Source organism: Callospermophilus lateralis, unplaced genomic scaffold, assembly GCF_048772815.1.
Source record: "Callospermophilus lateralis isolate mCalLat2 unplaced genomic scaffold, mCalLat2.hap1 Scaffold_45, whole genome shotgun sequence".
Taxonomy (NCBI): Eukaryota; Metazoa; Chordata; class Mammalia; order Rodentia; family Sciuridae; genus Callospermophilus; species Callospermophilus lateralis.
The window spans coordinates 12,750,967-12,773,188 of NW_027514398.1; the positions used below are offsets into that span (position 1 = coordinate 12,750,967).

Here is a 22,222-nt window from a genome sequence, read left to right on the forward strand (position 1 = left end):
AGTGCGGGTCGGGGCAGCAAAGTGCCCTCATCTGGAACCCTGTCCAACTCCATTGGAGTGCCATTTCTGCTCTCCATTTGCTGTGTGACCTTGGGAGTTACCTGCTCAGCCTCAGTTTCCCCATGGATGAGACAAGAGATACCAGTACCTCCCTGTTGAGCTGTTATTAGGACAGAATGGACTCATGGTGTAGGTGAAGTGCTAGGCTGGGACAGGGTGAGGAAAGTGCTCTGTATAATTTCTCAGAAATGAGACCTTTGACAGCAGGGAGGGGTGAGAAAAGGGCCCAGGTGGGGCTAAGGTATGAGGGCTGCAGAGTGACCCACAGTTGCAGTGTAGGAAGGAATCTTGAACCCTTGCAAGACACTCTGGGTTCCTGACAGACTATTTAGAATCAGGGACAACTCCAGTGGTCTCAGTCTCTCCTGTCAAATTTTACTGAGATGTCTCTCTGCATTGTTTACCCCAAACCTGATTTTTTTTTGATTGGATCCAGAAATTTCCATTGTAGGTGCCATATGTGCTCTCTAGTCTAGCTTTGTGGCAAGAACATTGGCCACCCTCTCCATGGGCTGCATGAAGAGCACAGGAAATCAGACCACAAGAAAAGGCTCTAGAGGCAGATGCACAGGAAAGGGGGACAGCTTTATCCTTGGGGACAGACTGTACATATTTTTAAATATATTTAACCAGTTTAACAGTAAGAGAACAAAGACCTTTTAATTGCATGTAACTTTAAATATAGATCTGTTTTTTGTAGTTATAATAAGTATGTAAATTCCATTCTCTGTCACATACATTTTTATATAAATCTTTTCATGTGCAACTGTTCCCCATATTCTTTTCATAGTATATCATGATTGGTATTGCTCAGCTTTTCCTCTGAAAATTTCCCTGAGCATTTTGTCTGGATTCTCATGATTTCACTATGATCAGTGGTACAGGTGTGAACATCTTCGTGCAAATGACCCACACCCCCTGTGCGGTATGTTTCCCTCAGGTGGAGGACGAGGTCAACATTTAAGTTATTTTATATTTAACTAAGTTGTTCTTCAGGAAGCCAGTGCTGAGTTCATTGGCAACTGTACCAGTTTCTTCATAAAATATAAATGTAGGTGTTTTTTAAAATATTATTTGTCTTTAGGTCTCTTGGCTTGTTTGATGAATTTCTAGTGATTCCTTAAAGTATTTATTTTATTTGCAGTTTTAACCACTGAGGTGTTGCCCATGTATTTTTCATCTTCCCAAGTCTTTCACATACAGGTGGTGTTCTGTTCGCTTGACAGGGCATCTAAATTGGTGTTTTATCCAGCTCTTGTTAAAATGAAGGCTGACTGCTGCAGTGTACAGATGGGGGCATTGTCAAGTTGGATGTTTTCAGTGTTTGTTTACATGAGGCAAGTTTTTGGTGCAGACTGCATTTGCAATGAGTGGCAGATTGGAGGCTGGCAGGTGGAGATGCTTGTTCAAGGGATGTTTGTGTTGCTTCTATGGTGGTGATGGATGCACAGGACAGCACCTGTGCTGTTAGACCTGTGTTTGTGCTTTTGGATTTTTTAAAAAAGAAAAGTACTGAGTCTTCTTTTAACCACCAATTGTTTTGGGTTGTTTCTTTATTGTATCCTATGAGATGCCTTAAGAAAGCTCTATGCCTCTGACATTGCCACACCTATTAATAGTGTTGAAAGCTCACCTTTATTTCAGGGCCACATGGCTAGATGTTGATAAGCTTACAGTGAGCAGTTTGGGTTCTATCAGAATTCTGGAAAGCAGGTTCCTCTGAGCACTTCTTGGGCACAGAGACAGAGGCGCGGGCAACCTGAAGACTTAGGTTCTGTATGAATGTGGGGTAAGATGGGAAATCTGAGATCTGGTCCAGGCTCTGCCACTTAAGAAAGGAGGCCCTAGGCTGGCTGGCTTTATTGGGTCACTTTTTCTTATCCTCAAACTGGGAGGGACATCTGCCTTGGGAGACATCGGCAAATTAATAAGGGTACAAACACATTAATGGGTAACTGTCATTCAGTTGGCCTTCCATGTCTGAAGGTTCTGCATCCATGGGTCCAACCAACTGAGTATTGAAAATGTTTGAAAAAAGAAAAATACCTCACATGTACTGAACATGTACAGAGTATTTTTAACTTGTAATTATTCCTCAAATAAAAGGGTAAAACGACTATTGACATAGCATTTACATTATATCAGGTATAAGTCATCCAGAGGATGTGCTTAGCTTAGATGCTAGTATGTGCCATTTTATATAAGGGACTTGAGCATCCTTAGATTTTGATTATCTGCAAAGTTCTGCAATCACTAATCTGCAGATATTGAGTAATAATAGTATATATATATATATATATATATATATATATATATATATATATATATATATATCTCCTCCTCCCTTCTATCCTCTGTGTGTTGCATTTTATTTTAAACCTTGACCTGGTTAAAGAAATCAGACTCATCTTATTTTTTTTTTACATGGCAGCTCAATGATCATAAGAAATCTGTAATCCATCCTGCCTTCCCCAGACTCACTTCTCCTTTTGGTCTCAGCGGTCTGCATCCTGCACCAAGGTCCCTAGCTCCCAGGGATTCAATTTCCACACATAGAACACAGACTCTTAAGCCTCTGGGCCCTTAGCAGGCAGTGCTGAGCTGGGACTAAGTGTGCAAAGCCAAGGGGAATTACTATTCTCCTTTTCGAGATTTTCTAAAACCCCAACACTGCATTAATGTTTTGTTTTGGGCAGCCACATCACAGTGACTAACAGTGAGTTTACAGTTAGCTTTAACCCTGTTTTTTTTAAACCATACTGCTGCTCAAACCACATCTTCCTCATCAAAAACTGGGGAGAACTATATGTTGCTGTTTGCCTTTAAGAAGGCTACATTTATTCCATTTTCTAAGTTACATTTTGTTACATGGGAATGTCCTGCCAGCTTGTGAGGACTTCAGGGATCCTTTATTTATTGATTTTTACTTGTATATGGACAAACATCCTTATTTTGTTGATTTGTTTTTACATGGTGCTGAGGATCCAACCCAGTACCTCCCACATGGGAGGCAAGCACTCTACCACTAAGCCACAATTCCAGTCCCTGGAATCCTTCTTGATCCATGGCATGAGTCATTACCTCTCCCAATCCTTTACTCAACTTGCTGCCTCTCATTGGATGACCACAAACTCCTTCATACCAAGTTAAAAGGTGCCCACGAGGGGTATTTAGAACATCAGTCAGTCCTTAAGGTTAGCATGGATATTTTGATCAGCAGTCTTTGAAGAAACCATTCCACCACTTTTGAATTTTCCTGCTTATTATCTGGCCTTCTCCTTAACTTTTCAAGCAAATGGGGAAGAACTCAGTCAAAGATCCAGCCAAAGCATTGATTCATCATGGCACCAAATTTCCCTGCCTGACCACAAACTCTAAATTCTACTCACAGAGGGAAATGAGATTTTTTCTGGGTTTGGTGGCAAAAGCTGAAAGCATGATTCAAATTGGAGAGTCTAGTTTGGGGTTAGAGATGACAAAGAGTGTGGCTTTGAAAATTTCAGCTTCTAGGAGATTGGACAGAAGCAAGTTCCTTGCAGAAGGGCCTCCTCTTGAGTTGTGGAACTTCTGTGTCTCCTGTACTTCACTGTCTTGCAGTGCTGGGTGATGACACCACTATAGGAACAAATGGAAATCAAGGGTCAGATGCTGGCTGGAGACCAGTGACCCAGAAATCTGCACTCTTTGCCTGGGTTCTCTCACTGTCCTCGCAGTGGTGGGCTGTAACCACCTCTCATAAGTGGTTGGTGCCCATTTCTCTCCAATTCTGCTTTCAGTGAGGTTACTCTTGTAGCTTTAAATTGGCCAGAGAAACTTAGACCAGAGAAATTGGCCAATGCTACAAATTGAGGCCTCCCCTCTCTGGTTTGCCGGTGGCAAACATGCACCAACCTATACTAATGGCTTCGCTATCTCCCAGCTCACCCTGGTGCTCATCTGTTGCCAGATTTATAATTTTAAGATGAAAATCTGCTTTCCATCAGAAAAAAGCTCAAATTTCTTAACATACTGCCATCTTCTAGCCTTATTTCCCGGCAACTCCTCACCTATTCTCTTTCTCAGGCTGACATCGGGTCATTTGGTTTCCTCATCTTGCTTGGTCTCCAAGCCAGTCCTCAGCCCTGTCCTGAGGTCCTCTTGTGCCAGGCCACACTGTGGATGATGTGTGAGTGTGTCTTTTCCCTCTGTTCTGAATGAGAAGGGTCTGTCTGTTAGGCAGAGACCCTCTTCCCTCTTCTGATTATCCTTATATTTCCAAGCTCTGGCATGACTCCTGAGACACAAGAGGGTAGATAGGGAGAGAAGAGAGGAGAGGGAACAGGGGAAGGAGGGGAAGAATGCAGGAGGAAGGAGAAAAGCCATTCATGAACTGCCAGATAAAGAGCAAGGGGATTGTAAATTTTTTGAAGGGTCTGGAAAGCAGTGGAACCCAGAGATCAAACAGGAGGAGAGCTGAATCTGGCCAGCTGAGGGCAGAGGACTTGAACTGGCGAGGGAAGCAGAGGTCCCCTCAACAAGGAAGAACAGGGTAACATGTCTCATTGCACCCCTCCTGCCCTCCTGAGTCAGCTGACCCCTGGGTGGGCATGTGCTGGCAGCAGAACTACTACTGGTGGATAATGGGCCCCGGGGTGGGAAGCCAAAGACGTGGTAAAGTCTCAACAAATGCTTTTAGAATTGTTCTGAATTATAGCTGGCAGTAATCACAACCTTTCTGGCTCCTTCCTTCATGAGGTAATGGGGAGGGATGCCTGGAGAGAAGAGAAGGGATTAGCCCAGTGCTTGGGCTCAGGGGCTGGCAGCAGAATGCTTCCCTGCAGGAACTGGGGACTGAAAGGGCTTGGGCAGTGAGGGGGCACCACTTGGAGCCAGCAGGGCCCAACCTTGTCCAGAGACACAGGAACGGCTCCCTGACACTGCAAAGCCACTCACAATGAGTTAAGTGGCTGCACCCAGCAGGCCTATGTTCCCCATCATGTTGATGGGGAAATGGCAAGGGAAGTGACTCAGACAGAGTGGAAATCAAGTGTGCCTCTCGTGACACTCTGACTTCAATCTGGACCCAAGGGACTGGTGCTCTGTCTGTCTTCTGTGAGCTTCCTTCCACAGAACATGCTTCTGAGTGCTCAGGCCAGAGCAGCAACCTGCATGTGAGCAGAGCAGGAGGGAGAGTGACCTTCCTAGGTGGTGGGTGGAGAGAGGAAGGTGGGCTTTGAGGTGAACGGAGCCTCTTAGCTCTGGAAGCTGAAGAGGCTGTGGTGACCACCCGGTCCCGCACTTACAAAGCCAGGTGTTCTTTTAAGAAAGGGTCTCAGTAGTACATTTCCAGTTCTTTCTTCTGCCAATTTATAAGCATTTTTAAAACATATGAGCCAGGAACTTTACTGAAGTATCCTCTGATTCTCCAGAAAAGTTCTGAAGAATTCAGCCTTATGCCCCAAAAAGGAAACCAAGGCCTAGAGGGGTCAGTCACTTTGTCCAGATGCACAGCTGGTAAGTGGCAGACATGTCCAGCCCCAAATTACCAAAAACTATTTTTCTCCTTTCATCAATGAATGAGCATCATAAATACAGGAAAAGGTAGACAGCATAATGTTAGAATAGGACTGTCCTTCAAATTGAGCTTTATGATGAATTTTATGCAGTGTCCTTATTTTTTCCATTTTTCCATGGACATGTGAAAAAACGTCAAGGCCACCATCAACCTATCAGCCATTGTTGGGGAGCCTTATGTCTCCAGGCGTCAGAGCCAGTAGTGGCAGAGCTGTGACATTACCCCATAACTGTGGTAGCAGGACATGACACCTGCTCCCAGCATTTGGTAATTAGCATTAGTGAGAAGGGAGGTGTGACATCACGGAGAAGGCTGACACAGCTGATTCATTCAAACCTGGATTTAAAACCTATGTCCTCGGGGTCTCCATGACACATCACTAGGACATTACTTACTGTGGACTTTGAAGTCAGGCAAAATGTCTGCCACTTACCACCTGAGTGATCTGGACAAGACTGTAGGTCTGTTTCTTCTCTCAGGCATGACACAAATATGACCTACCTGCAGAATTTTTCTGGAAAATCAGAGATTATTTATGTGAACTCCCTGGCACACAGTACATGTTCAATAAGGCGTAGCATTACCCTACAATGTCTTCAAGGGCACAAATTCTCTTTTTCTGTGATGTTTACCCCTGTAGCCCTAACATCTTTTTCAGGCCAGGATCACCTGTGAAATCTCCAAGGGATGTACATCCTGCCTCAGTCGCCCCTCCTTCAGGCAGGTAAACGTCTTGCCATTCAGGAAGAGCAAAATTTATCTTCTTCCTGAAGCTTCTTGGACTCAGAGATTGAACAGTCTCCTTGAGTACCCATTGCAGGTTAGGGCCAACAAGTTCTTATAGCCAATCAAGACCTTTCCTGTTTTAATCTGGGCCCATTTCCTTGTGTTTGTTATTCTTTGACTGTGACTATGGCAGACCTGAGGGCTGGAAAGCAAGTTGGAGCCCAGCATGGCTCAGGGCCAGGGTTTTTGCTAATGCCACAGCATATAGGCACCTCTGACACCACTCAGTGGGTCTGAGGCAGACCAGGACAAGGGAGGAGCAGAAGCCAGGGCTGGGAGAGTCAGGAAAGAGGTCTGGAGAAAGGGTCATGGCTTTTGTCTCACACATTGAGGGTCAGAAGAGTGCAGTTATAGAAAGCCAGAGATTGGCTATTGATGAGAAATTCAAATATTCAGGCAAAATTCAAAGGAACAAGCAAGTTCGCTTATCAGGAAGAGGAGCTGGAGCCTTCTAGAGGATTGTGCTTACCTCTACCTGACTCAACTTTCAGTGATATATGTTAGTATCTTGAAATAAGCCATGGAGGGAATATTTACACCATGGAAATTGGCAAATGCTGGTAATCAGAATTTTTTTTTTCATTATAGAGAGCCATTGGCAGGAGGAACAAAATATGGGAATTGTTTTCGTCAGCTTTTTCACTGTTGTGACTAAAAGACCTGACCAGAAAAATTGTAGAGGAGGAAAAGTTTATTTGGGGCTCATGGTGTCAGAGGTCTGAGCCCATAGACAGCCAGCTCCATTCTTAGGGCCTGGATGTGAGGCAGACCAACACGGCAGAAGACTGTGACAGAGGTAAGAGGCTCACATGGTGATTGGGAAGCAGAGAGAGACTCCACTCACCAGATACAAAATATATACCTCAAAGGAACGCCCACAATGCCCACCTCCTCCAGCCACATCCTACCCATCTTCAGTTACCTCTTAGTTAAACTCTCTCAGGGGATTAATTTACTGATTGGATTAAGCTTCTCAAACTCCAATTATTTCTCCTCTGAACCTTCTTGCATTGTGTCACACATGAGTTTTTTGGGGACACCTCACATCCAAACCATAACAGGAACACATGCAAGATTTTAGAAAATAGGCAACTAATAACTGTTATGAGATTTGCCATTGAATTCTGTTAATGAACATCAATTTATGTTTTCTACTTCATTGTCACAACCTTTCCAAAAGGAAAACAGAGCAGGTAGCCCTGTCCCCATTGTATAGATGTGGAAAATGAGGCAGAGAGAAGTTAAGATACTTGTGTTAGGTCCTGTAGGTAGTCAGAAAGTGAGGTGGAACCCAAACACAGGCAGAGTGAGCATGGGGAGTGTAGAGGGGTGAGTTCTCCAAGACCCCAAGGACAGGTAGCCTGGATCTTTCTTGTGTGACTTCTCTCAGGTACTCTACTTCAGAGAGTTTGGGGAGTTCATTACAGATCTGTATCTACTAGTGAGAGTTTGGGGCACCCTTGAAGAAGCAAAGTGCATAGTTTACACTAGGGCTCACTCCTGATGCTGTACTTCCTATTTTTTGGACAGAAGCATAAATACCTGTATTCACCATTACATTACCATAGTGAATAGTTTCACTGCTAAAAATTCTTCATTATCCACCTATTCATCTCTCCCTTTCCCCTAACCCTGGAAACCATTGATCTTTTCACTGTCTTTATACTTTTACTTTTTCTGCAATGACATACAGTTGGAATTCTACTTTGTAGCTTTTTCAGATTGACATTTTTACTTAAAAATAAATATTTAAGGTTCTCCCATGTATTTTGTGGCTCCAAAACTCATTTGTTTTTAGTTCTTATATTTTATTGTATGGATGTACCAGTTTGTTTATTCATTCACCTACTGAAGGGCATCTTGGTTACTTCCACCTTTTGGCAATTATGAGTAATACTATTACAATTATCCCTGTGTACATTTTTGTATGGACACGTGTTTTCAGTCCCTTTGTGTAAATACTAAGTGGTGTGATTGCTAGATCTTATCATAAGAGCATGTCTACTTTTGTAGGAAACTGTGAGGCTGTTTTCCAAAATGGCAGCATCATGCTGCATTCCCACCAGCAGTAAAGGGGAGTTCCTGTTGCTCCACATTCTTGGGTCCTGTTTTCTCTTGAGTTTAAAAGCACTATCTGCTTTTGTACCATCAGCTGTAGCAGCTTAGGCACAGAAGCACATGTAGATTCTAATATCATCCCCTCAGACTTTGCCCTGTCCCTGTCACAGGCATGGACTTCTAACTGTCCCATACCACTGTGCTTCCACACTCCACCTGCCAGTAGATACATATAACACTGAAGATGGAGTTTCCCCAGATCCTACCAATGAGATCTCTGAATTATATAGACATTTTATTCCTAAAACATTCTCTCTCATATTCTTACCAGGATATTTTAGGAAGTCACTGAAGTGTCTTGTGTGTGCTCACTGGAGTATCACCCTTTGGTAAGAATGCTGGCTGGGTTGAGGTGACATCTCTTAGGGCTCCCAAAGCTTCAGAAACACCAATTCCCTTCATGAAGGCTATCTGGGAGCATGCGGTATAAGCAGCAGATATGGATACAATGCCCTTCTTTCCAGCTTTTAGAGCATATTCTTACAAGCATGACATTGCAGCATTCCCAGTGGCCATTGGGAAGCCAGGCTGTCAGCTTTCATTTTAGACTCCTAGAAGTTCTGTCTTAGTTTGGGCCATTATACAAAGTACCATAGACTGGGTGACTAGAACAACAAACTTTTATTTCCCACAGTACTGGAGGCTGGAAGTCAAAGATCAGGTGTGAGCATGCTCAGGTTCTGATGGGGGCCTTCTTCCTGCTGATACATGTGGCAGAAAGAGGGTGACAGAGTTCTCTTGGGTCCCTTGTAAAAAAGATCCTGACTGATCCTATCCATAAGGTCAAGCCACCAGCTCTGCATCTTTATTAAAGAATTTCTCTGTTCTCCCTTGCATAGAACTGACTAGAAATGCTGGGGACAATGGCTGTACGAAGCAGAGTCTAAATGTCCCAGGTCTCTCATGGTCTGGGTGGGTGTATTCTGTCAGGTGCCCGGGATTCCCAGCAGAATTAATTAAGCTGTTCAAGTGATCCCTCAACAGACAGCTTTTTGGTAGCTATCTTGCCTTCCCTTCACACATTCCATACTCTATGAGTGGTATTCCCTGGGATCACCTCTCAAATGACCTCCCCTAGATTCCTTGTGGCAGGTCAAGGGGAACTGAGATCCATCCCACTGCACAGCAGACACTGGTACCTTGACGTTTTCAGTGATGTTTGTGGGAAGATGGAGTAGACACTTCCATGATGCTGGGTGGATGGTGTATAGATATGTACATAAAGATGTACATGTATATGTAGCTTCCCTGAGAACTCTGAGCCTGGTGTGTCCCTTTGTCCATCTGCCCCTCAGCTGAGGGACAAGCTCTGCTTTTCCCCTCATCATTACAATACCTCTTTGAACCTTCCTAGTACACATTTGCTTTTTAAAATAAATGGTTCCTCAAATCTGCTGTCTAAATCTTTTTTTTTTAACTAGTGCCCAGCATAGTATGTTTAATTTTATTTTAAAATCATAGGCTGTAATTCCACTTTTTAAATATTTGACCCCACACTTGTTTTTTAATATGGCCAACTCCATCATGTTTCCCCCAACTTCTGGTCCAGAAATTTTCCCTCCATATCATAGTATCTTTTGAGATCTTTTTTCTGTAAGGGTAGATTTCACCATGAGAGCTGAATGTTAGGGCACTCCTAGAAATTTAAAGTATACTAGTGTTCAGACCTCAATAGCCCTTTTGTAGACAGGACCCAGAGTTAGTATTCTTTAAAACTTCCCAGGTAATACCAAAATAGAGCTTCAGTTGACACCATCAATCCAAAGCATTTCCATCACTTCTTTTGGACAACCCTGTTTAGACCTCTAAAAAGTAGGTCCTTGGAAGTCTTATTGGATCCAGAGAACAGGATCAGTTTGCTGAAATTTGGGGTGAACTACAGATTCATAGGATTCTTATAGCTTGATCTGCATCAAGCTAGGCTATCATGAGAACTGGAATAATCTTAGAGTTCAGCCCCTCCCACCCTACAGAATACACTTTCATAATACTGGAGAGAGGGTGGGAATTGTCCTTCGTGTGCTGAGGTATGCTCTATTTGATGAGTCCCTGTGGGATCCAGGCTTCCTATCATGAAAGCTCTGGCTAGCAGCTGAGGCTGTGGATGGTCAGGACATCATTCAAAAGCCAGGTTCACCATCTATCCCCTCTCTTGCCTTCTCTGTTCCAGGTCCCTCAGAGCTATTCATTCTCCAAATCTGTCTCTTTTCTGCTTTCTCCCCCTTGTCCCTGTTTCTTTTCTGCTATTTTCTCCTGCCCCACTTCTCACTTTTCTGCTCCACTGTGCCTTGGAACCAGGCTGTGGCCGCCTCCTCTCAAAGCTGCATTTGCTGTATGTGGGCCCCTTGCCTAGGAGCCATTGTGTGGGGAGAAATGGGAGGTAGAGGGGGCTTCCAGAGGAGAGGGCTAGCATGCTTGGAAGCTCCAGGTCCAGATTTTATACCTGAATGTTCATGCATCCCGCTTCCACCTGCTGCAGCTTCCCAAGAACATCCAAGAACGCTGGATGCCTTTAGGGGAGTTTTCAGGAAGAGGAGAATAGGTCATTTGCTTGGTAGTTGCACCTGGGGGGCTAAGGCATGAGGGATTCTAGGCACTCATTTCAGTACTGTCTCTCTGTTGTCTCCACAGGACTGAGATGTGCTGGTCCCAGCTGCTGTCTGAGAGGATGTCCGGGGTGTCCAAGCCCCTGAGCTGAGTAAAGGTGGGCACATTCGCCGGCCTGAGGGTCCCCCAAAGCCCATGGTGGTGGTACCAGTTAACATGGAAAAGGCAGATGTGTTCATCCTCAAGGTTTGCTTCTAAAGCAAATGGGAAGAATTTCAAACTGGTCAAATGCACTGTGCAGACAGAGATCCAGGTAAGCTGGAGACCTGTGCACTCTGTTTGTCTGTTCCACCCTCTGCTTCCTGGACAGTTGAGCAGCACTCCTTCATCCCAGCAGGCTCTCCTGTACTGCCTGGCAGAGGGAAGTTGGCATCAGGAGAGATGTTCTCAGCTGATGTGGCCAAACTCCTCTCCAGGTGTGCAACTCCACTTCCCTAGGGGTTTGGGGGACAGATGCTACAGCCTTGGTTTGAAACCCTGATTGTTTGTTTGGTCTTTGTTCAATTCATTTCAACTCGTTAAGTATTTATGACATTTAAGTCTCTGCAAAGGACTTAAAAGCCCCCTCAAATACTCTCCAATGTAATTGGAATTAGAGGCATATGCAAGTGATTACATTTTCAAAAAAAAGCTATCTAAGATTTCTGCTGGACATTTAGAGGATGGAGCTGGTGGGGCATTTAGAGGATGGTAATGAGCTACAAATGCCCTGGGCTAGATGGGCGTCACCAGGCTCTTTTGCCAGAGCAACAGCTCAATGGGCTTATTCTTACTTAGGGTCCTAAAATCTGTTAACAGATCCAGGTATCCACCTCATCAAGGCATCTAGATACCAGGAATTCAGTTCAACTTAACTAAGTCTAAATGAAATTGTCATTAAAAGCAGAGTTCCAATATACTGGCTGATTTCACCACCTACATGTATTGAACAATAGCTACATGGGAACAGTTAGGTGTGTCTTTCTATACTCATGATCTCATTAAATCCTCTAATGGCCCCAAGAGATGGATTCAGTGAGAATGCATCTTTCCTATGCCCAGAACATTCCTTATTGTTAATGGAAGGGAAAGTCAAATGGGTTCTCAGAAGGCTGCTTGGAGGATTTGTGATTTGAACAAGGAAGCAGGGAACTTGGAGGAAAGGCACCAACTCTGGGGCAGCTGCCTGAGCTCTTCTCCATGGCATTGCCAACCCTTCCTGTGTCCTGAAAACCCATGCCTCTCAACTCTGTGAGTGGCTTCTTTGGTTGGTGCTGTGGCAGCTTGGCCATGTCACCATCCCACTTGCTGTCTGTTACAGCATGCATCTGCCTCCGAACACCAGAGCAGAGTGTAATTGATTAGCTCACTATGTTGGCCAGTTACCATTGTTGATTCTGGCTCCATTGACTCCTTCTGTTTCCTGTAACTGATTTGATTAGGGCCTTGATTACTTGTCATATGGTTTCTGATATGGGATCATAAATGTGCCTGAATATAAGCCCTGGCCCCCTTCTTCCAGGGGACATTTTCCTATCTTCTTAACTGTCCATTTCATGAGTCTTCCTTCAGGTATGTCATTTTCATACATAGATGATGCCATCCACTGTGAGCCTCACTATCGTAATTTTCAGAAGTTAACCTGATCTTCAAGTTTGAGGAGCACTCATTGACCTTTTGTGCTGAGAAGCAGAGAACATCTGGTTGGTTCAGCTTGGGATAGGTTTTATTGAGTTAACAGTGAGAAGGGCCCTAAAAGATGGGTGGGATTTAAAGCAGAGACTCTGGGGTAAGAAGGGAGCAACACAGATAGAGGCTGGGAGGCTGCTGGATGGTGGGTAGTCTGGCTTTATGGAAGCATTGGATTTATTTAGAAAAGCATCTCAAGTCAAGGCCAAGGTAGAAATTGAGGGCAGATAAAGAGGCCTAGAACATCAGGTTAGAAATTTGTAGTTGGGCAGGCACTGGGAAACAGCACCTAGTTTTTAGGAAGGGGGAGAGAGATTTTCTTAGAGTTGTGTGATGGCCTGGTGGGTGTCTAAGGGGAGGAAGAGCAGGAGGCCTATAGAAAGGTCAGTAAGGCCCAAGCTCAAGAATGGCTACCAGTTCTGGGGGCATCATCTGGAGGAGTGTGGGGACAAAGGTGAGGCAGCAGCAACAACAGAAGGATGGAATTGCCTTCTAGGAGTTTCTATCCACGTTTTGACTTTTTCTGCTTCCAGTGTCTCCTGCTGGCTAAAGGTCACCTTCTAATGTCACTGATTATTACAAACAGCTGTGGCCATAAAGCCACTTGGACTTCCAGCCATGAGCTGTCCTACCCTTAGTGGTGTGTGGCCTTGGGTCTAAATGCTTAACCCATCTGCACTTCAGTCTTCCCCCTGGGGACCATGTCCATCTGCAGCCTTGCTGTAGGATTGGAGATGGCAGATAAAATGTATCTAGTGCACAACAGGGTCTCAAATAATTGGAAATATTGGTTGCATGGATGAGTTTTAGGTGATTACCCTGCTCAAAAATCTTCGAGGATCACTAAATGCCCAGAGAATGAAGTTCAAGTTGTCTTCTTTGGGTATTTATCCATTCATCTTTCTTATTTTCAAACTGAGAAGACAATCACATTAGTATTTTAAAATAGCACATGGTGTTCTGAAAGATGTTAATGAGGTTGCCCTGGAGAAAGGGTCTTATCTCAAGGAAGCTTAGAAGATAATTTGTTAAACAATTCTGAACAGATTCTTTTATAGCAAGCTTTCTCAGAACCTTTAATAAGCTAATATGCCCAGTGAGTCTTTGAGACAGGGGCACAGAAGTATTATTTTCTACCTAGCTGTTTCTTATTGGCCTAAAGAAATGCTCTTTTAAAAGTTGGTCCACTAGTCTTCTGAAAAATCATTTAGGGAACATTTATCCCCAAACCCTGGCAGCAGAACACAAAGGGTTAGAGAAAGAAGCTGGCAAATGGGATGTGGGTTAGGAAGTGGTGGCTGTTGTGTGGGAGGGAACTGATGAGGACCTGAACTAAGGGAGCGTCACTGGGAACAGATAAGTCAACCCATCTGAGTGTGTCTCTGGAGGCAGAGTCAACAGAATTTGATGATTAATTGGATGTAGGGAGGGAAAGAAAGGAAGGAGACAAGGATGACTCAAGCTCTTGCCTGGGCAGCTGAATGGGAGCTGGCACCATTCATTGAGATAGGAGCAGAGAAAGGAAGGGCCTTGAGATTCTAGCTCTACTTGTGGTGTGTTTGAAGTGTGTTAGAAGCACCTCCACAGCGAAATGTGGGCCTGGAGCTTAGGAGGAAGAAAGGACTTGGAGGTAAAGATTTGGCATTGTCATGTGATGGATGCCAAGCAAGAGGGCAGAATCATCCATGGAGGTTGAGTTGAGCAAGAGCAAGAGTTCCAGTTGGGAAACCTTGGGAAGTTAATTTCCAGAGGACTGATGAAGAAAGAGAAGCAAATGAAGGAAAAGAAGAGTCCAAAAAAAAAATGAAGAGAACTGAGAGAAGAAGACAGAGGGGCCAAAGGCCAAGGGGCTTTAAGGAAGGAGTGTTTAGCAATGTTAAGTGCTCAGAGAAGTCAAGTCAGGGGAGGGCAGAAATAGGGTCATTGCCTTCAGCCACAGGTGCCATGGTTGACTCTTTGCTGGGCAGTTCCAGTGGAGAGATGGGGGCAGGAATCATTGTACAATGATGGTTGAGTAGAGATGGTGAGAATAACTAGAATTTTACAGTTTTGACTATGAAGTGAAGGAAAGAGGAGAAAGCAAGAGAAACAAAGTCACCAGCCCAGACAATACCACATGTGGTAGCCCTTGAGTAGAAAGGTACATGGCAGGTTGGAGGCTGAGAGTTCCTTAAGATTGGCTTCTTAAAACATGTTAATAGTTTTGATCTTTACTCCATCCCTTGTGGGAAGATGCTGATGTAATTTAATTGATATCCAGAGACTGTAGGAGATGGAAGTGACAGGCTTTGGTGATGGATGGGAGGTGAAGGAATGAGGGATAGGGAGGTGTGAAGAGTGGCAGCTCTGGTTCAGGTGGACAGGGCCCCCTCCCTAAGATGATGAATACTGGAGGAGAGACTGGGTGGGGAGTGACGTGTTCCCCAGCGCAGTTAAAGATCTTTCAGTGCGATTGAGGTGCTTTAACACTTTCACATGGAAATGTTGAGTAACCGTTGGTGCATGTTCTGGAGGGGAGAACTAGTGTGGGCACAGACAGTCGAGTGTGGCCAGCCTCAAGGTGGTGATTGAAACCATGGCTGTGGATGAGGTCACTGGAAAGAGTCTTAAATAATTCCATCTTCCATTCCACAAACAGAGTTGGGTGCCCATGCCTGGCACCGCGCTGGCCATGGCCTGGGGCAGCAAAGTACCCCAAAACACAGGTATACTCTCTGCTTTCACTGGGTTTCCTGGCCAAGGGTGAGACCAAAATTGACTTAAACCAAAGAACAAATGATTACAAACTGAGGCAAAAGCTCTGACAGGAAGAAACAAGGCTTAGGAGAACAAATAACACAGAAGAGTTGGGTCTGAACATCAAGGACTAGCTTTGCTATTCAGAGCCCACTAGAGGTGTCCAGTAGGGAGTGTCCAATAGGGAACCCAGGCCTGGCATCCTTGACTGAGATTCTCCTGGAGAAAAACCTCCCTCTATCTACTTCCTGACAGCCTCCTTTCCCTAACTTGGCTTTGACTTCAACCAATTTTTCATATCCAGCTCCATATCTTCTTTCACCATCCTCCGAGTACTCAAAATGATGCCAGCACTTCCAGATTTGCCAAGCACATGTCCTTCCATAAGAACACTCCTGAAATTCCAACACCCCCCACTTGGCTGCATCTGATCAAATAGAAGCAATGGAGATTCACCCTGGCACAGTCCCTGCCGGGGCATGTTTCCAAAACATGGTTACTCCAGGCGTACTTGCTGACTTCGTAGAGTTATCTTTATTCCCAACTTACTTCTATGCAAATACAATAGACTCATGATGCTTGCCACGTTCAAAACCACAAAAGTACTCCCTGGATTTGGTTCCTAGGACCCCTCAGAAATCAGGTAGGTGCTGGAGAGACTCAGCAATGTGACAAATGAAAACCATACTTGGCTCTTCTTGATTTTACACTTCCCTTTGGTTTGCTATTCAAAGGAAATTGTGTTTGTTTGGGAGCTTGGAATCTCTGTAGCAAGCAGAGGCTTATATCATTCTATTTTCTCCTAATGTGCTAATTTGCTTGTCTGGGAAAGAGGCTAAAATGGCATTCTGAAAACAACTTGCAGAGCATCACCCAGACGTGCCAACACGGGGTGTCTCCTTCATGATCGCGATTACGTGCATGCAGCCCCCATCCTCTCTCTCTCCTTCTCCCTCTCCTTTTCTTCCCATTCTCTTTTGGGTGGGAGGGCTTACTATATGTCCTGGTTTGTCTCAGTTCCAGCTTACACATAATGTCCAGAGATAACCATTAGGAATGTCCCTGCCAAGCCCCAAAGTATGATGCATGTGAGGTTGAATTGTTTGGTCACCTGCTTCTAAGTGCCATGTTCTGTCCTCCCCATGCCTGGCACACTGATTGCCTGTTTTGTGGTGTCTTCTCTCTCTGGCTGTCACCAGCAGACCCACTCTCTGTGTGTGTGCATCCCTATTATCAGACCATCTGTTTTTCTCTCTCAGGAGGGTAGTAAGAAAAAATGGGCATTCGTCCATGATATGGTGCAATGCAGAATTGCCAGCAGGACCCTCACTCCTAACCTATCTCTCAGCCAGCCTCCACTAGGCTGAAAAGCCACATTTGAGATACATCTTCATTTTTTTCCTGAAGTGTCACTGCACTGGGAATTCATATTTGCATCCCCAGGAGGGACAGGAACTAAAGCCATTTTGTGTCCTTCCTGTCCTTCCAGATGCATTCCGACCACCCACAGCAGAGTCTCTGCATTGCAGGTGTGGTCTCTGGGTGTGGCTTCCCTGGAACGGGATGAGGGCAGAGTCCAGTTTCCAAGTGTGCCCTATGCTTGTGTGACACCATCAAATTCCCATCCAACTTAGCTTCAAGCTTTAACCACTCACCTGATGTGGCACAGTGTGCTATGGACTGGATGTTTTTTGCTCCTCCCCAATTTACATGGTACAGTCCTGGCCCCTGATGTGGTGGCATTTTGGAGGAGGGGTCTTTGGGAGCTACTTGGTCAAAAGGCTACATTGGACCTAATACTGAGTGTGACAGCATCAAAAGCTGTGGCCCCATGAATGAGATTATTGCCCTTACAAAGAGGTTGAAGGAAGCACCCTCTTCAATTCTCTGCCGTGTGAGGATGCAGCAAGAAGGCACCATCTTGGAAAGACAGTGAATCTGGTGGTACCTTGATCTTGGACTTCACATCCTCAGGGTCTGTGAGCAGTAATTCTCTGTTGTTTATAATTATCCCTCTTAATGTATTTTGTTATAACAACAGAAACAGACTAAGATAGGAGGTAATTAGATTTAAATAAGACCTTGAGGGTGGGGCCCCCATTATAGGATTAGTGCCCTTATAAGATGAAGAGAGGCCAGAGCACACTCTGTCTTAGCCATGGGAGACACAGCAAGAAGGCAGCTGTCTGTAAGCCAGGAAGTGGACCCTCACAAAGAACTGGCACCTTGATCTTAGACTTCTCAGCCTCCAGAACTATAAGAAGTTTTGTTTAGGCTGCTCTGTCTGTGGTATGTTGTTTCAGCAGCCCAAGGGACAGAGACACCTGGCAAGCAGCTCCCTGAGTTTGGAGGAGCAGTCTGGCTTTCAGACCATTGGTCCAGGTTCTTGGTTTCCAGAGCATTCCTGCTGCCCTCATTCAGATGCAGCTAGGGCACAGCCTCAAGTTTGGGATGCAAGGTTAGGGTACAAGAGGAAAGGAGGGGAGGGCTACCTGTACTAAAAGAAAACCTACCCTAATAAGAATAGATGAAATTATAGAAGGCCAGCTTCCCGTGCATGAGAACGTCACTGGCATAGGAGAGGAAAGGCTCAGCCAGGAAGCCACAAGCTGGTACCACACAGACACTCAGAATAATATAGAAGAGGCACACTCACAGGCCTCCTCCTTTCTGCACCCTCCCCATTTCCTGTGAGTGCTCCTGGCCACCCACCCACACAGACACCTACTGAGGCAAGCGCAAGGCAAACATGCAGAGTTCTGAGCCCCTTTGTTTATCTGTATGCTTAGATTCATGACAACGACAAATTAGCAGTCAGGTGTGTATCTTTTTATTTTTAACCTGGTGGTTGCTTTGCTAAATGTCCTTGTTAGAGGCTTTTATCACCTCAAACTGAATGCTTTCAGAGTGAGAAGTTATGCTAACTTTTATTATTTTGTTCTTCTATCACTTTTTTGAAAATTATGCCTTATGTGTTGAGGACATGGAACTCAGATGGCCTTTGAATCTGTTTCCTATTTCAGTCATAATATATTACTACAAACCTGGGGCTTCAAAAACATAGGGATGGTTCCTTTGCAGTTCTGGAGGCTGGAAGTCCCAAATCAAGGTGTCAGTGGGGCCTTGGTCTCTCTGAGGGCTCTAGGACAGATCCTTCTCTGACTCTTCAGCTTCTGATAGTTCAGGTGTTCCTTGGCTAATGACAGCATTGCTCCAGTCTCTGCCTCTGTCTCCACACACCCTCCTTGTCTTTGTGTGTCTTTTATATGAACATTGCCATACAGGTTATGAGCCAGAATGACCACAGTCCAGAATGACCTCATCTTGAAATTCTTAACTCAGTTACATCTATATAGACCCATTTCCAAATGAGGTCACCTTGAGGTTCTGGAGGTTAGGACATAGGCATACTTTGGGGGACCCCATTCTTCTACTTTTGATAGCTGTCTCTCAGTATCACTGTGTTTGTCACTGGTTTCTGTATGTAGGCTAGCACAGACCAGGACATACAGATGTACAGACCTAAGTGTGAGCTTTCTGCACACACTCCACCCAGACACACAACTGGCGTTGGAACTGACCTTTGAACATGGCTGACACAAGTCTACCCCTCCTCTCCACTTCCCAGAATTCTCAGCTGCTGGCCACCTGCAGGTTGTGTGCCCTAATGTGAGGCTTCCTGTGATGTTGCCAAGCATGTGACCCCCTAGGGTGTTGCCTTGTCACTCTTCAGGTGATCTCCTCCAGTTCCCCTACCTATGATTCTAACCTTAGTGGTGCCATATGTGTACTTCTAACTTCAGTCTCCCATGACTCCCAGTCTCTTCCCCACCTGCCAGGTTGCCATCTCCACTGACCATATGTGCAGAATCAAACATCACCACCAGTCTTCTCCTCAGTCTTTTTCATTACCTGGTGCTCCACTCTTTGCCAACCATGTCTCAGGCCTTAGAGCTGTCATGACTTCATTCATTCTCTCAGACTCTATTCAGTCCACTAGGAAGTCCTGTCAGGCTCCACCATCACAAACACCCAGATTCTGACTCCCTTCGACAATCCATTGCCTCTTTCTTGGTCCAAGCCATCAGCATCTCTTGTCTGGAATAACTCATTTGCCTGCTAACTGCTCTGCCCTTAGACCCACATGCTCCACCCTATAGGCAGCAGCTATGGTGAATTTTTAAAACACAGGTCAATTAGAGGGACATGTTTAAGGCATAGCTTAGATCATATCATTGCTCTGCTTTAAACTCTCCAGTGGCTCCTTATCTCACTTAAAATCTACAGTCTCACCTTGGTTCACAACAGGGTTTACAAGCAATTATTGTTTTCAGGCCAAATACAGCTGGTTGCTCTCATTTTTGTAAATACAGTTTTATTGAACCACAACCACACTCATGTATTATCTATAGCTCTTTTGAGCTACAGTAACAGCGTTGGGAATTTGCAACAGATATCCTATGGTCCACAAAGCCTCAGATATCTTCTACCTGACCCTTTACAGAAAACATTTGCTGACACCTGGCAGAGCCTCCCTGACCTTTCCTCCTATCAGTTCCCTCCATGCTGTCTCCACCCCAGCTCCTGTGGCACCAAGCACACTGAATCCTCACATCCTCCCACCCAGGGCCCTCCATAATTTCTAGACCATTTGTCTGGAAGGCTCTTCTACAAAAAAGCAGCTCTGTTCCCCTCTCTCTTACTTCCTTCATTTCCCCAATTTGCTGAATTAATTAATGGTCCTTATTTAATGATGGATGGACCAATGGGTTCCAGTTATAAAGCCCAAAGAGAATGGCCACAAATCCACATTGTCGTCACTGTCACCACAATTGGGGTCTGGGGCGTGGCTGTCAGTGGGCTGTAGCTATTGGTGTAGAACAGACCCACATGACAAAGAAACTTCTTGCCTCAAATGTTAGTGGTGCCTGTTGATACTCGTTGATGACAATTGTGGAGCATTATAGTAAAATGGGTGCCTGGGACCCATCACTGGACATGAGAAAAACCTGCTTTACCTGGACCCTGAAGTAACCCACGTCACCCACCCCTCTTGCTGAGGCACATGCTACATGTTTACTTCATAGTGAATTGGAAAGTCATTACTTTAACAGGCAGAAATTTTTGAAGAAATACACCACCTGGTACTTTTCTTTCTAATCTTTATTATCCATCATTATCCATCATTCCTCCAAAACTTAGCAAAAGGCCCAAACTGGTGGTATATTAGCAAATCTGATTATAGATAGAATGGTTTTACCTTTAACAGAGTGTTTTTTTTTTTGGGGGGGGCACCTCTCATGCACTGTAAGTCAGCCACAGAGAAGCTCTTGTTCCTTCTTCATGGCTTCCTTGTGCCTACTTCTGGTCTCACTACAGAAGGGAAAAGGGAAGCTGCTGCTGGGCTGAGTGGGGTGCTGGGGCTGAGGCCCTTCATGGCTCTTGATCTGAGCAGAAGAAAGATTTTTTTTTTCATTCTTTCTTTCATCCAGGTGGCATGGCTGCATCAGCTGTGACCATGGCCTGATTGTCCCAAAGGATCATTTATCATTTACCACCCTTCACCCACCTCTGCTGGTACTGGCTTCAGCTCGCAAACAGCCTCGGGTCCTTTTCTTTCTTTTTAATATTTATTTTTTAGTTATAGGTGGACACAATGTTTTTATTTTACTTTATGTGGTGCTTAGGATTGAACCCAATGCCTCACTCATGCTAGGTGAGCACTCTACCTCTGGAGCCAGAACCCCAGCCCCACTCAGGTCCCTTTCTAAAGACTGTTTTCTTCAACACTGCACCCCTTCCTTGGAGCTTGCAGGTATTGAGTGACTGCATCCCACAGCTCTGGGCCCACAGCTCTGGCCCCTTCCTTTGGCCCCTACCTACTGGGTTTCTGCCTAGGCACCAGCTCCCACTCACTCAGGCAAAGCCTGAGCCATTGGAGAGATGCTCCATCCCCTGGTCTCAGACTTCCTGAGCCAATCAGTTCAGCTCTTCAGGTTGACTTGACCTTTGGGCCAGGTCAAGCACCTACTGTATGCCAACCACTACACTAAGCTCTCTATGTATCTGTGATCCACATAAGGCCGGCCAGTCTTAGTTCAGTGTCACACTCCAGAAAATGTTAGTCTGACATCTAAAAATAATTGGAAATATATTTAAATCTTTATTGTCATCACTTGGAAAGGTATCACTGGAAGATCACTGTTAATATAGGTAACAAAATTTCTTAAAATTCTCATAACCATTTACCAATTAGAACTAAAATGATAGTTGGTGTTTGTCTTATCAAAGATCAGACCTAGACTGTGGTTTTAGTTCATATTGAAAAATGTCTTCATTAGTTTCCCAGGGCTGCTATAACAAAGTCTCACCAAAAGGGTGGTTTAAAACTATGAAAATGGATCATCTCACATTTCTGGAGGCAGGAAAGCCAAGAGCAAGACCTCAGCAGGGCCACGCTCCCTCTAAAACCTTAAGGGAACCCTCTCTTGCCTCTCAGCATCTGATGACTTTCCAGCATGCTTTGGTGTTCCTTGGTTTGCAGATGTGTCACTCAAATCCCACATCTTCACCTGGCACTTCCACGGCGTGTGTTTCTCTCTACGTTTCCAAATTTCTCCCTTTTGGAGGATACTGACCATATTGGATTAGAGCCCATCCTAAAGTTTTCATTTGAGCTTGAGTAGTCTGCAA

General features: G+C 44.8%; 1 pseudogene; it reads left to right on the top strand.

Moving 5' to 3' along the window:
* Nucleotides 1-11,186: 11,186 nt before the first annotated feature.
* Nucleotides 11,187-22,222, top strand: part of LOC143388833 (protein-tyrosine kinase 2-beta-like) — a 42,978-nt pseudogene continuing 31,942 nt past the window's right edge.